We start from the raw sequence: 14,459 nt of genomic DNA on the forward strand, positions 1-14,459 counted from the left end.
AACATGTAACAGTCTTTATGAGTTAGTGAATTATTTAATCAGATTTATTAAAAAAAAAAAAAAAAATAATAATAATAATAAAAAAACCTTTGGGAAAGATTTGGGAAACAAACATGTGACTGTCTTTATAAAAGAGTCATCAAATCATATACTAAAACAATATGTTCAAAAACAATGATTAATTCAGGAATGAAACAAGAGACTAGCTTCAGAACCAAAGAAAAGTGTACTACTCATTCTATGGCACAAATATTCAAAGCTGTATGCTAGTATGCAGTACTGAATTCAACAACTGTCTTTATGAGTTAGTCACTGACTCATTCTCTCAAACTATTAGATCATTGTCTTTTTGAAAGAGTCATTCAGTCATTCACTTAAACAACTCTGTCTAAAACACGGATTCAATCAGAAACTTAACAAGTGATGGTCTTCATGAATGAGTCATTGAATCATTTATTCAAAAGATTAATTCATTCAAAAAAAAAAAAAGGCTGTCTTTATGAGCAATTCAGTGAATCATTGCCTCAAAATTGCTGGTTCAGAAACAGAACAAGCAACACTTTAGAAGTGAGTCACTGAAAAACTCAAATATAAAAGCTGATTTATTGTATGGCTTTTGAAGACTTTAAATAAGAACATAAAATAAGAATATTTGTATTAAGTTTTTATACAGTATAGCTTTTATGAAACTCGATAGCCCCTGGTCATTGCGTGCTTTATTCCAAACTTCTTGATTACTGTTACAAAGAAAGAAAGTCATTCATTAGGATGAGTAAACGGGACAGAATTTTCATTGCAAGTAAATTGTTCCTTTAATTTTCTGTAGCTCAATGTGGGATCCTCTCAGTGGGAGAAGTAGTAAAGAGAAATCTATTCAAGGAGGCTTGTACTAGTGGCTTTCAGCATCTCTCAGGAATGGTTGTGAATCCCTGAGATGAATTGTTGCCACTCTGTCAAAACAAATTTAATAACAAATTCTGCCTCTCTTTCTTTCAACATCTCATTCCATCTTTCTTTCTCAGTAATAATTGGGGTGAGGATTGGGGGTGACTTTTGAGAGATGAGAGTATTTGTAATCAGCATTGTCTCTTCTGATTTGAATTCAGGTTGTTGGAAACAGCTGCAGCGGGATGGGTGGGGATGTTACTCCCTTCTTCTTCCTCTCATTCTAGTTTTTCTCCTCAGAGGAGCACTGATATTTCCGCCTGGCTGCATGCAGGAGACACGCCTTACATCCGAGGAATCAGGCATGAAATGCTCGCTGCTTTCACCAAACCCTGTGCGGCAGAGCAAAGGATTGTGAGATGCAGTGCACGACAGGAAGACAGGAATAAAGACAGAAGGTAGTGATTATGAGCTAGACGGACGAAAGAGAGAGAGAGAGTGAGGGAGAGAATGTGAAAATCACAGCAGACAGTGTCTTCATTTACCCTTTTGTCTAAATGCCAGTTATTCCCATTGCAGAACCTTGGATCGGCCTACCGAGAATCATTCAGTCTATTCCTGTCTAATTCTAATTCACCTCTCTCTTCCTCAAAAAGACATGTGTAGACTGCATTACTGTATGCATGTGCGTTTTTAAATGTCACTGCCCATCGATGGTGGCTCTGGAGCTTTGTCCACTCAAACAGAATTCACCTGCTTCACTCATATCTACTATAGACTTTGAGAGGATTTATTTATCACACACACACACACACACACACACACACACACACACACACACACACACACACACACACACACACACACACACAAACTTTACCAGCACATTCCATGGATACAGTATACTTTGGTGTCCCAATAATTTATTTTAAAGCATTAAAGGAACAAACCTATTTTTTTTTTTTAAGATATTTTATTCATTTATTTATTTAAACGTATTAGATAAAACTTGAAAGATTTTAACATTAACATTTATATTATGCATTTTCACTTTATTTTTATTTTTTTATGTTTAAGTAATTTTATGTGCTTTTAAATTTTAAAAATTTCTAAAACATTTCTAATTTTACAATATTTTTATTTTATTTTATTCCATCATTATTTATGTTTTACAAAAGATAAAAATAGTTTCAGTTAACAATAACACCACTGTCAATTCAAGTTGTTGCATATAAAGCCTGAGACATAAACTGACATAGTTACATATTAAGTCTAATGAAATATAAAGTGAAATTGTGAGCTATAAATTTTGAGATATAAAGGCCCGATAATGAGAAATCAAATCACAATTGTAAGATATAAAATCACAGTTATCTATTCTTAAAAAAATAAATAAAATAAAAATAATAATAATGTAGCAGAAACAAACATTCATATGACAAAATAAAGTCTCAAGTAACTGTGAACTGTCCTACATTATAGGTTTTGTCTATATCACAAATTAACAATTAGTTGTCATCATTTGTATAAACTTTTCTTTTTTCTTTTTACGCAAATGAAGTGTGTATATATATATATATATATATATATATATATATATATATATATATATATATATATATATTTTTTTTTTTTTTTTTTTTAGGCCTACATGTCCCAAACCTCAATATAAATGCATAGAAAATAAACCAGCTCATATACAATTTAGGTCAACCTCCTTACATTGATGACCATTTTATTGAAGGATAACCTCCTCCTTTCACTTTTCATTTGTTGAAAAAGAGAAAAACATACATACATAAAAGTTTCAGGCACCGTTTTGTACACTTTTCATGAAAAGTGCTTCATACTCTTTCTTTATGTTATCCTGAGTGCATGTTTATATGTTTACATATTGCGCCCATGTCTCAGATTGTGCTGTCACCTTGAACAAATCATAGTGGTGTAATAACCTTGGCCGCAGATCTACAACAGCTCTGTGTGTGTGTGTGTGTGTGTGTATGTCGGTATAATACCTGGTTCTGTGTCAGGATAGGAAATGAATCAGTGTAAGCCTGGGCTAAGCACCTCTCTCTCCCGCTTTCCTGCTCCGTTATCATATTACACCGCTGATAGATGTTCCCTCCAACCCTGAAGCTAAAGGATTAATTTGTTTAAGCAGAGCCCACTGCATTGACCTTGGAAGAAATTCTCTTTCTCTGTCCCCTGATGTGTGCTTTAGGTGGACCAAAGAGAATATTAGTCATATTTTATAGTATTTTGAATGAGAAAACAGGAAAGAAAAAAAAAGCCCCCATGGTGAAACATTACCATAATCTGAGAAAGGGTTTCCATTTGCAGACAATTACTGTTCACAGCCTTAGAAAGCTTCAGTGATCCTGACAAACGCTTAACAAGGAGAAGCTCTGCTGGGAAGAATTAGTTTGTGTGTTGACGACGAGCAGGAACAATTACTGAGAAACATGGTAAATGAAATTGTTTTAAAATTATTTGTCGTCTTGCCACTGGATGATAACTTTCAGAGACCCTAAGCACCGAAATTGAGTTGTATTATCTACCCCCCTCTTAAACATGTTTTTTTTTTGGAAGCCACTGGTTATAAAAAATCATGAAAAAATCACGATGTTTATGCATATTTTCATGTGCTGGAAAATTGCAACACTGGCTTTTAAGGTTGCAAAATTTTAACACTTTCATAATTAAGTACACAAGTACATATGCTTTGACTTTCTTGTGAAGTCTTCCCTGAAAGCTAGAAGGCTCAAATTTGGATACATTAAGCTCAAAGCAGACCACTGCATATTTAAAGCACAGTTGCACTAACCTCTGTAAAAGCATTTTCAGTAAGCAAGAGAGCTGAAACTTCAGTATGTTCATTTCAAAGCAGCCGGCTTGACACGCTAGAGTTTCATGAGGGTACTGTACATTGAAAATCATCAGAAATGTATTTACAATTTAGTGAACAGGCTCTGTTTTGTGAATATCAATAAAAACCTCCCAGCTGCATTTCCACCTTTTTCAGACAACTGTCTTATATTTACAAATGTGCATCATATTAGTGATCATATTTTAGATTTCAATACTGTTTTTGCTGTATTTCTCTATTAAATAAATACAATCTTCGTGAGCATGAGAGACTTCTTTCAGAAATATAAAAAAAAATCTTACTGACCCTAAACTTGCACACACACACACACACACACACACACACACACACACACACACACAAATAAATTATGAATAAATTAAAGGGTACGTTCACCCAAATATGAAAACTCTGTCATTAATTACCCTCAGGTCGTTTCAAACCCGTAAGACCTACGTTCATCTTCGGAACACAAATTAAGATTTTTTTCGATGGAACCTGGAGCTGTCTGACCCTGCATAATCAGCAATGCAACTGAAATGTTCCCAAAACCAGAAACGTAGCAAGGATATCTGTGAATTAATCCATGTGACATTAATGGTTCATCCACATATGAAGCTACGAGAATACATTTGTGTGCAAAAGAAAAAAAAAAATGACTTTGGAGAATATCTCAGCAGCTGAGATATTCTCCAAAATGGTACCAGGGTGATGCGGAGGAGACAAATTGTTGAATAAAGTTTTTTTTTTTCTTCTCTTGAAGAGACTGATATCACTCATGTTATATTTTCTGATGATTTTTATTTATTTATTTATTTTTGTGTCCTGTCAAAATCAGTTCTTAATGTCCAAACCCTTAAACCTGGAGAGTTTGGGTTTCTGTCATCTGTTGACAGTGATCATCTCTCTTTCTCTCCGCCAGGGAAGTTTTTAAACTTCATTCCTTTTTCTTCATTCATCTCTTACAACTTGCTGCCAGTGAAGGATGTCAGAATCAACCGGTATGACTGCAAAATTGTGATTAGTTCATCTATATGACAGTTCTTACTGAAACATAAGCTTAGCTTACAGATTTTGAGATTTCAGTGTTTCCTGACTCAAGCAGACAGCACACAAACAGATACAAAGCTGTTTAGTGTATGCGAGTCTTAGCAAACCCCAAGACTGCATATGGCTGTCTACGGCACACTGTTCTCTCAGATTGTCCTCCTGTTAGGAAATAAAAACAGCACACTCTCAAATTAAGATGAATAGAGTGATTAACAGTACGACAGAGTGAAAACATTTTCATTCCCTCTTACCTCAGGGACAAATATGAATGGATGTTTTGATTTTAACTGGCTTGTGTAACAGCCATTGATTTGAACCGTTTCATTAAGCGATCTGCCATCATTTAGCAGGTATATTGGACAGGGCTGCCTGCTACACTGCGTGGTTTTGATATTGAGCATTTCACACATCGACTGAGCCCCTTATGGTGCATCATACTGAAAATCTTTACAGACAAAGGAAAAGGTCAAGCGCTGACTTTGATACATCAACTAGGTGGTGATGAGGAAGGGGGCATATGACTATGAACTGTGAGCTTCCATTTACTTAGAACACTGACATATAACACAAAGACACACACACACACACACACACAGAGAGAGGCATCATGCCAATTCAAATCCCCTCAAATGTATGAGTCAAATGTATTTTAAATACAAATGTAAATGTATATATATTTATATATATATATATATATATATATATATATATATATATTATAATACTATATATATATATATATATATATATATATATATATATATATATATATATGAGTTTAAAAATATATACATTTGAATTTAAAATACATTTGAATACGTTTCAATTCATTTAAAAACAAACAAACAAACAAACAAACAAAAAAATCCTGAAAAACTTTATTCAACATTGATGTTGATGATGATGATAATAATGAAACGTTTCTTGAGTGTCAAATAAGCACATTAGAATAAATAAATGAGAAGAAAATATTACACATTAAAAGAAATAAACTATATTTTCTAATATTTTAAAACAGAAAACAATTAAAAAATTATAATAATAATAATAATTCACAATAGTACTGTTTTTATAGTAATTTTGATCAAATACTGTAAATGCAGCTTTGGTGAGCATAAGAGATATAGTATTAATTAATTAATCTCTATTTTTCTGTTTTTGTGGTTATTTTGTTAAATTTCATCTCATCTCATCTCATCTCATCTCATCTCATCTCATCTCATCTCATCTTTATATTATATTGGTTGAGATTTTTACTAGGCTACATAAAAACCATACCATTACATACTACAATGCAACTTAATAGGTTTTTTGCCTTGGGCACAAAGTGTGCCAGAACTACCCCCGGTCCCCCTAAAAAACATTAGATGCATGACGGCCTGCACACACATACACACTCAAATTAATTCTCTTGTCACATCTGCGGTTGATTTACGTGTCTAGTGTTATGCAGATCAGCGGGCGTCGAGATGAGGTGCGGCTGTCAGAATTGATTCCACCTTTCCATCCGAAGGGTCGTTAGAGAAAAAGTAACCACTCTGCGTGCTGTCACTGATGAATTATGGTTTGCATAACCAATCATTTCGGGCCTGACAGACAGGCAAATGACAATGTACGGAGAGGGGAGCTGGATGTGACCTCACCACCCAACATATCCAACATCTGAACAGAGCTGAGGGCTAATGATAAGCCGGACTTCAGCAGCAAAGTCTGTTTGTTTTAATAAGACTTTCATTTATTTTTATTAATTGTGTTTTTCATTGCTTGTTGCCTAGACAGTGAGAAAGAGAGAGAGAGTTGAGAAAATGAGGACTGTCAGTTGTGGTTGAGAATGCTGTAAGAGGGACTCAGATTTGATTTGTCTGGACTGGGATTATTCTTTCCTAATTGGGTTTTCCAATCAGTGCTCTGATGATTGTGTGTGTGTGTGTGTGTGTGTAGATTCAGTATTTCATAAAACAGACATGATTAATCAACAAAGGATATACGTGATAGGTGACTGATTATTTTATGTCATCTGAACTCCTCAGGTGAATAAAAATGAGAACAACAACTAGTCCTTAAAACTATATATATATGAACTTTTTGAGTTAAAGTATACTTGCAATAACTAAGTTCTGCGTTCAATGTATATATTTAAAATAAACAACTGTTGGTGAAGCAAAAAAAAAAAAAAAAAAAATGAAATGGCAGAATTTACATAGCTGTGCAAACTAGTCTTTTCTAATTTGAACTTTTTGAGTTAAACATGAAGAATAACAGTGTTCATACTGTTGGTGAGTCACAGATAATCACTTAGACTGACAGGACTAGCTGTTTATTTTTAGCTTTTTGTGAGACAGCTGTTTTTTATTTATTTATTTATTTCCCATCCAGGAAGTTGAGAGGACAGCAGGTGTTTGTACAGTCAGATGAATATGGAAGAATGAATCAGGGTTATATACTCAGCTCGTTTTCCCTGCTATGCTAACCAACATAACAACCAGAGCTAGAAAAAAGTGAGCATTGCTACTGGCTAGTCAAAAGGCAAACCACACGCACACGCAATGGGTGGAGAAAATACAGTTATATTAGTGCACACACACACACACACACACACACACACACACACACACACACACACACATATTATGTTTGCCTGCCCAACCATAGCAAGATGGAAAATGCAGGTCTGTAAGAAATTTCTGTGTCATGTAAATATTAATGCTTTACCTTGAATTTAAAAAGACTAATTCATCTTCATTTATGATGCATCTTTTGCTGGATCTGGAAATTGGCGATAAAAACATTTTCACTTCAAGAGCTGTGCAAAAATCAATGTAAGCAGCATTAATTTTTTCTGAAAGAAAATGATTAGTAACACATATACATTAAATAATAGCCACTGTGCATTTACCTTGTCTTGTACTTTTCTTTTGTTGGAAGCCTACAATAAATCATGTTCATTATGCTTTTATATCATTAAGCTGTCAAATTATCATGTAAAGCTCCTTGAATGGTACTATTTCTGCAACCTTGGCACTCAAAAGATAAAGAGTATACATTTAAACCCCTGTCGTCATGCTGCGGCCCTACTCCTCTAAAACTCTCTAGCCAACGGTGAAACTGTATCCAGGACAATCGCTTATTCCAAGGAATTCAAAAGCAAGGACAATGGGGTTTTCCTGGCACAATTAAGGTAGAGAAAGTTGGGCTAGATTAAAAACCAGAGGGGAGAACTTCATCCTTGAACGCCTGAACTCAAGCAAATGCAGCTCACAGCTGGAAAAATTGTTTGCGAGTGAGAAGCGCGAGAAGAAATGAACAGGAAATGAACATAGAAATGCAGCAGGGAATAATTCATGCTTTTATATGGGAATAAAGAATAAATGGAGCAATTTTCCTCCAGACAAGGTGACATTAAAAATGTCAGCGGTAATTGCGTGCGAGTTAGTGCAGCAAAAAGAGCTTAGCATTATGGGTAATGTGCGAGCAGAGCTATCATTAACATCAGAGGCCCACTGGAAGCCTCTGTCCGGTTTTGAACCTGGTAGTTGAGGTCAAGACACATCTCACAGGCATTTGGAGGAAAGTTTGCAGCGTCAGGTCAGTTTGAATGGAAAAAAATGGTTTTCAGTTACCTTCATCTTAAAGCGAGCGGCAACAGTCATGAGCGAGAGGGTCAAATGATCGTTCTTGCCGTTGGGACTAAAGCTTTTGTATAACTGCGGCCCTTCTCAATGTGTCAGCAAATGTCACGGACGAGGAGCACCTACTTCCTTGACCGCATTGGGGCTCATAGCCTGGCTGACATTCTGCTTGCTTTGACATTTGGTTTGACACACGGACACACAGTGAAGGTGCATGGTGAAAAGTTTCAGAAAATGTTGCTCAGGGCTTTACTTTGACAGAACGTCCGATTGGTTGAGCTGACCTCTGTGACCTCCTGAATCCATTTCCTCTGTAATGGAGTCCCAACATCGAGCGCCAACGTTTCCTTTCTGTCCCTGACCTCGCACGCTCTCTCTCTCACACACATATAGAAAGGTGAGAGGATATCAAAGCCCTAGTCTAATGCACCAGGTAGGAGAGTCGCTGACTCTGAAGGTTTCTTCAGGACTGCTGAAACGTCATTATTGCAGTTTTCTCTCAGGTGTTCTGGAGCGAGGAATGGAAGTGATGTCTCTGATAGGCACTGCTCAATGCTGTCTGGTGTCTGGATGGAGAGTGCATTGGAAGACAGATGACATGGGAAACAGACAGGAGGCACCAAACCAGACAGATGGAGAGAGAAACACATCTGCCACATCTACGGGTGGAGTGGTCAGAAAACAAAGTTAGAAATGGATGTAGGTTGGGATTATTATTGTTGTTGTTGTTATTGTTAATTTATTTGTTTGTTGCTCAGCCTCAGATCTTTATAAACATATGGTGGCAGCAATTTTTATTATTTATAATAATAATATATAGTTTACCAACAATGGCATTATACTGTATATTTTTCTCTAGCAAGCAAGGAAATAAATAAATAAATATTTCAAAATACTATGAAATAATATATAAATATCACTAAAATAACACTAGCAAATAAATTTAGTTATGTAGTTAGCTATGGACTAGTTCATTTTAATTATGTTAACTGAATAAAGTAGCAAAAATCTATATTTTTGATAGTTGACAGCAAAAAAAAAATAAATAAATAAATAAACAGAGTTATATATCATAACTGTACTACACTATGTGCTATCATCATTGGCATTCACTGGCATCACTACAGCATCAGTTCTGAGCTGATTTTAAAAGCTGATAATACTCATGTGAATTGGTCAAGTGCACACTATGTCTATCCACAACAATTCTTCAGTTTTGATCTGAGCTGCATGTGCGAGAATATGGTTAATATCTTTCTGCTGCAGAACATTAATCTGAGCCTCGGTGTCATGGAGGGAGGTGGGTGCGGGGTTGTCTGTCCTCTTTAAGGTCTTCCTCCCATTAGCCCAGACTCATCAAGGAGATTAATTGAGCCCCAAGCGTGCCAGTCGACACATTTGTCAGGCCACTCATCCACTAATACCATCCTTACGATCCCTTCTTCCTTTTCAGTTTTACTATCCCTCTCACTCTAAAGACACAGGAAGGTCAGTCTGGGACGTGACTCATGGATTGTCCTGAACTTGTCATGATGGAGTTTGTGTACATTTGTTAGGTGGCATTATTAACAGTGTCGGCCTAACAAATAACACTTAGAGCTTAAATTATACTGTAAAGTGACCTTTAGAAAATTAAGCTCAGTTTATATCTGTAGTTGAAACATCAAGTAAAAATCAATACAGATACATAAGCTGAAAATGAGAAAAAAACTGTGCTATTCCCTGCTATTTGCAAACTGATTTTTTTCTGCAATTACCAGTATTAAAATTGATATGTACATTATGACAGAGATGATTGCAAGATTAGCCCTTGCTTTAACAACCATTCAAAAGTTGTCATAAAAAATGACTAATAATAAAAAATTAAGTCCCACGGGTAGCAATAGCCAACAATACACTGTATGAGTAAAAACTATCAATTTTTCTTTTATGCCAAAAATGATTAGGACATTAAGTAAAGATCATGTTCCATGAAGATATTTTGTAAATTCCCCACCTTGTATATCAAAACTACATTTTTGATTAGTAATATGCATTGCTAAGGACTTCATTGGACAAGAGGATTTTCTCAATTTTTTTATTTTTATTTATTTTTTATTATTATTTTTTGCACCCTCAGAATCCAGATTTTCAAATAGTTGTATCTCAGCCAAATATTGTTTGGCGCATGCAGCATATAAATCATAAACATATCTTTATATGTCAAAGCATATTTGTAGAGTGTTCTTATAGTGCCATCAGCCAGTCAGCATTGTGGTCATGAGTCTGCAATGCTTTATTTAAGCAGCAATTCATTTCTGTGTACAAATTAGGTCAAATTTTTATTGTCAATAGTGTAGTAATATATGAGCTTATAAGGCGTCAATTACACAGAAGCCAATTTCAAAGCAAGCAGCTTTCTGGTGTTAGACACGGCAAATGCTGCAAATTTGCATCATCAGCTTAAACATGCTGCAAAATCTGCATTGTGAAATCTTTTGCCTTCATGCCCAACTCCAAATTGTGTACATTCCTAACTAAAATGACTGCAATTCCAGAATTATAATCACATATTTTTAGGATGACTGATATGAAATACCTAAATATTGTCTATACTATCATGTTTGATCAATCATTAATGTTTAAATCAACAGAAAGGGTTTTTCTATATATTTTAGGCTATAATAGTCTTAAAGAAAAGTAAATATGCAAGGAACAAGCTGAACTATCTGATAAGACTGCTAGCTGAAGAGCACTTTTGTGAAATACGACAGTCGTCCTGAGTCATGGACGCTCACTATAGCAACCTGAGAGTAAACCATGCGAGACGGAACAGAAGGACACAACTGTTCAACAGAGGGACATAACTGTCCAGCATCATGGTGACTCAGCGTCTGGCTGCTGTGTTTACGCAAACACAAACAGATACACAATGTTCTCTCCTACTCTCTTTCACACTCTGTCATTCTTTTTGTCTGATACTTCCCATCCCAAAATAATATATGTCCCACTCTTGTCTTCATGCATCCTGGAAAATATACCCTCTCTGACTGAAACCTTGAAGATTATTTCTTTGTTTGATATACGTGGAGACAATTGTTGACAGTCTATATCAACTACTTTGTAAGAGCAGTTATTATAGGTTGATTTAAAGGGATAGTCCATACATTCTTCTGTTGAAGATATCTGAAGATAATGTTGGCCAAAAATACAATGGAAGTCAGTGGGAACCAAAACTGTTTGTAGGTGTAGATAGTGTAGATAGAAGATAGAAGATAGTTTGAATAGACATGTAGATAGAAGATATTATGAATAATGTTGATATATATATACTGTATATATATTTTTTTCTTTTTTTTTTCTTTCAAAAATATAATAAATATTGGCCTTGTTTTCTTCACACTGTGCTTGTCTATGATCTTGTATTTCAAGTGTGTAACAGATGCAAGTTAATCACAATCCTCCATCTACCTGACAACGGTCCCCATCACGTACCTCCAAATCAACAACTGTTTACACATGGAGAGCCCATCCACCGATTTCGCAGACTGTCCATCTTTCTTAGCCAGGGTGGTAACTTTTTTTGCTAGTGCCCAATGAGATGAGCGAAAGAAAACATGGAAGGGGAAGTGAGGCAAAAATATCCCATTAACTCAGGAAATTGGTACAAGCTGTGCCACAGCACAATGCAATCACCTTTTCCATCTTAGCATCTCCTGTCCCCGTCACCCTCCCCTTCACCTCGTCCAACAAGTGGTAGAGTCATGTGCACTTTGTTTCCTGGCTGACCACTGCAGACCTCGATGGGCAGGTAGAGAGGAGGATGAAGAAGAAGACTGAAGACAAATGCAGAGAGGGAGAGTTTTACTGAAGGAAAGAAACGTCAGAAATAAGAAATCTTTAATATCTTAATCATTTCCTCATTGACACCAACGAGAACAACTAGAGATTTGTTTCCTGATGTGTCTTCTGTAGGGGTTCAACAAATCTGAATAATGTCTCAAACTGTGTTCAGATTCTAAAGTCTTGAAATAAAAGGAAATATTATCATTCATTTGCAGGCTATGTTTTCAACCAAGATGTACATTTATGCAAAAACTATATTTATATCTAATTAAAGCTGCAGTCTTTAACTTTTGGGGCTCGCGTCTGATGGAAGAACATTGTAGCCGGAGCTACTTCTCTCTGTTTACATCTATGGTGAGTCACGCAGGTACTGTGCTACTCTGCAGCTTTGCCGACCCCAACAAGACTAAAATAGTCCGAATATAAACATTTATTATAGGTGTACCGTAGTGATTCAGGATAAGACAAAAACACGGTTTGGAAAATGGATTCATGATGTACTCGCTCATTATATATATATATATTTTTACATTTTCAACACAAAACAACAGCCCTGCGCTGATTGGACCAGAAGTTTATATTGGAGAGAAGTAGCTCCAGCTACAATGTTCTTCCGCCAGACGCGAGCCCCAAAAGTTACCGACTGCAGCTTTAAATAAACATTTTATAAATACAATTCGTCTGGAAATAAAAGGAAATAGTACCATTCATTTGCAGGTTATGTTTTCAACCAAGATGTACATTTATGCAAGAACTACACATATCTAATTAAACATTTTATAAATACAATTCCAAAATATTCTGGTTTCAAAACTCCATGAATTATGCCATTTTGTTGCTTTCCTAATCTCATCCTACTGGAGGGGGGGATATAAAATCCAATTGAGTGTGTGTTTTTTTTTTTAAACTTTGGAAACTTTATTTGCATCTTGTATTTCTATACAGCACTGTAAAGTGCAATATCCAAAATTATGCTGTAGCGATAACTTCATATTATACATTAACAATTTTCTCATTTGTTTCAGAAGAAGAGCCGTCTCAAAAGTTGTTGCTTAATAAATGAAACATAACTGAAAACTTTAAGTCTCTCAAGCTCCCAAAGAGCAACCACAGAGTGATAAAATATTCCTTTTTCATATATGTTTAAAATATATGAGACTCATTATTCTATGTTACTCTGAGTGAGGCATAAAACCAAAACAGTGTTCTTAGAACTGTCTGGCCTATACGGTCATCTCCAAACAATGTGTACTGTTTTAATAAACAGACACTGGCCGACTCCACCGCTCTTGTTGTTCAAACAGATTTTAAATATTTCACAGTTTCATCAAGGTCAGAGATGCTGTAACATCAGTTCAAACCAAACCTATAAAGACTGACTGTAAGAACAGTAAACATTTGGGTCTAATAATGTATTAATTGCTACAAACAGGTTGATTACTACAAGAATTATCCATGTAATAAATGACTGTTTTATGAGAGCAAGAAAGAGTGAGATGAGAGATCAAGAAAGAGAGCAAGTGTAATTATCTGTAGAAGAGAGTGTGTATGGTCCCACAGCTCTGGCTCTAACACAGGCCTCATTACTCTGTTTAGAGCCATAAAGAGCCCCACAGGACACACACACAAATGCGTGTGTGCACACACTCACTCTCACACACACACGTGCGTTCACACATACACACACAATCCGACCTTCATCACATCATTACACTCATCTCAGTGATCAGTTCAATTCATTTGCACCCACAGCAGCAGTTTCAGTCAGGCTAGATTTATGTACTTATTTCACACACACACACACACACGCACACACACACGCACACACACACACGCACACACACACACGCACACACACACACACACACTCACACTTTGGCTCACACACAGACACACACACACACACAGAGGAACACACACTTCTCACAGAGCTTTGCCTACAGGAGGTGAGGGCTCTGTGGTTTCTAACAGACATTTTAAGTTCATTCCAGAAAAAGGTTCAATAGAACACACAAAATGGAGTGACGTGGTTAAATTAGAAACCAGAGGATAACAGGAGTTGTGGTGTAATAAATTGGTGTTTTTTAATAAAGTAGGTTTGGGTGATAGGAGGTGAGGGGAAAATCCATGTAAAGCACAAAGATGTGACATCACATAGATATGAACACATAAAATATGACTTCACGTGGTGTGTGTGTGTGTGT

At 35.9% G+C, this 14,459-nt stretch overlaps 1 long non-coding RNA gene across 1 annotated transcript; it reads right to left on the reverse strand.

Moving 5' to 3' along the window:
• Nucleotides 1-454: 454 nt before the first annotated feature.
• On the reverse strand, nucleotides 455-12,470 carry LOC122138474. The gene is made up of 4 exons (XR_006155601.1): nucleotides 12,344-12,470; nucleotides 12,106-12,245; nucleotides 11,905-11,995; nucleotides 455-1,277 (listed from the first exon to the last, which is right to left on the reverse strand). It is a non-coding gene; the product is annotated as an uncharacterized LOC122138474 (long non-coding RNA).
• Nucleotides 12,471-14,459: the final 1,989 nt, after the last annotated feature.

Source organism: Cyprinus carpio, chromosome B9, assembly GCF_018340385.1.
Source record: "Cyprinus carpio isolate SPL01 chromosome B9, ASM1834038v1, whole genome shotgun sequence".
NCBI classification, from domain to species: domain Eukaryota; kingdom Metazoa; phylum Chordata; class Actinopteri; order Cypriniformes; family Cyprinidae; genus Cyprinus; species Cyprinus carpio.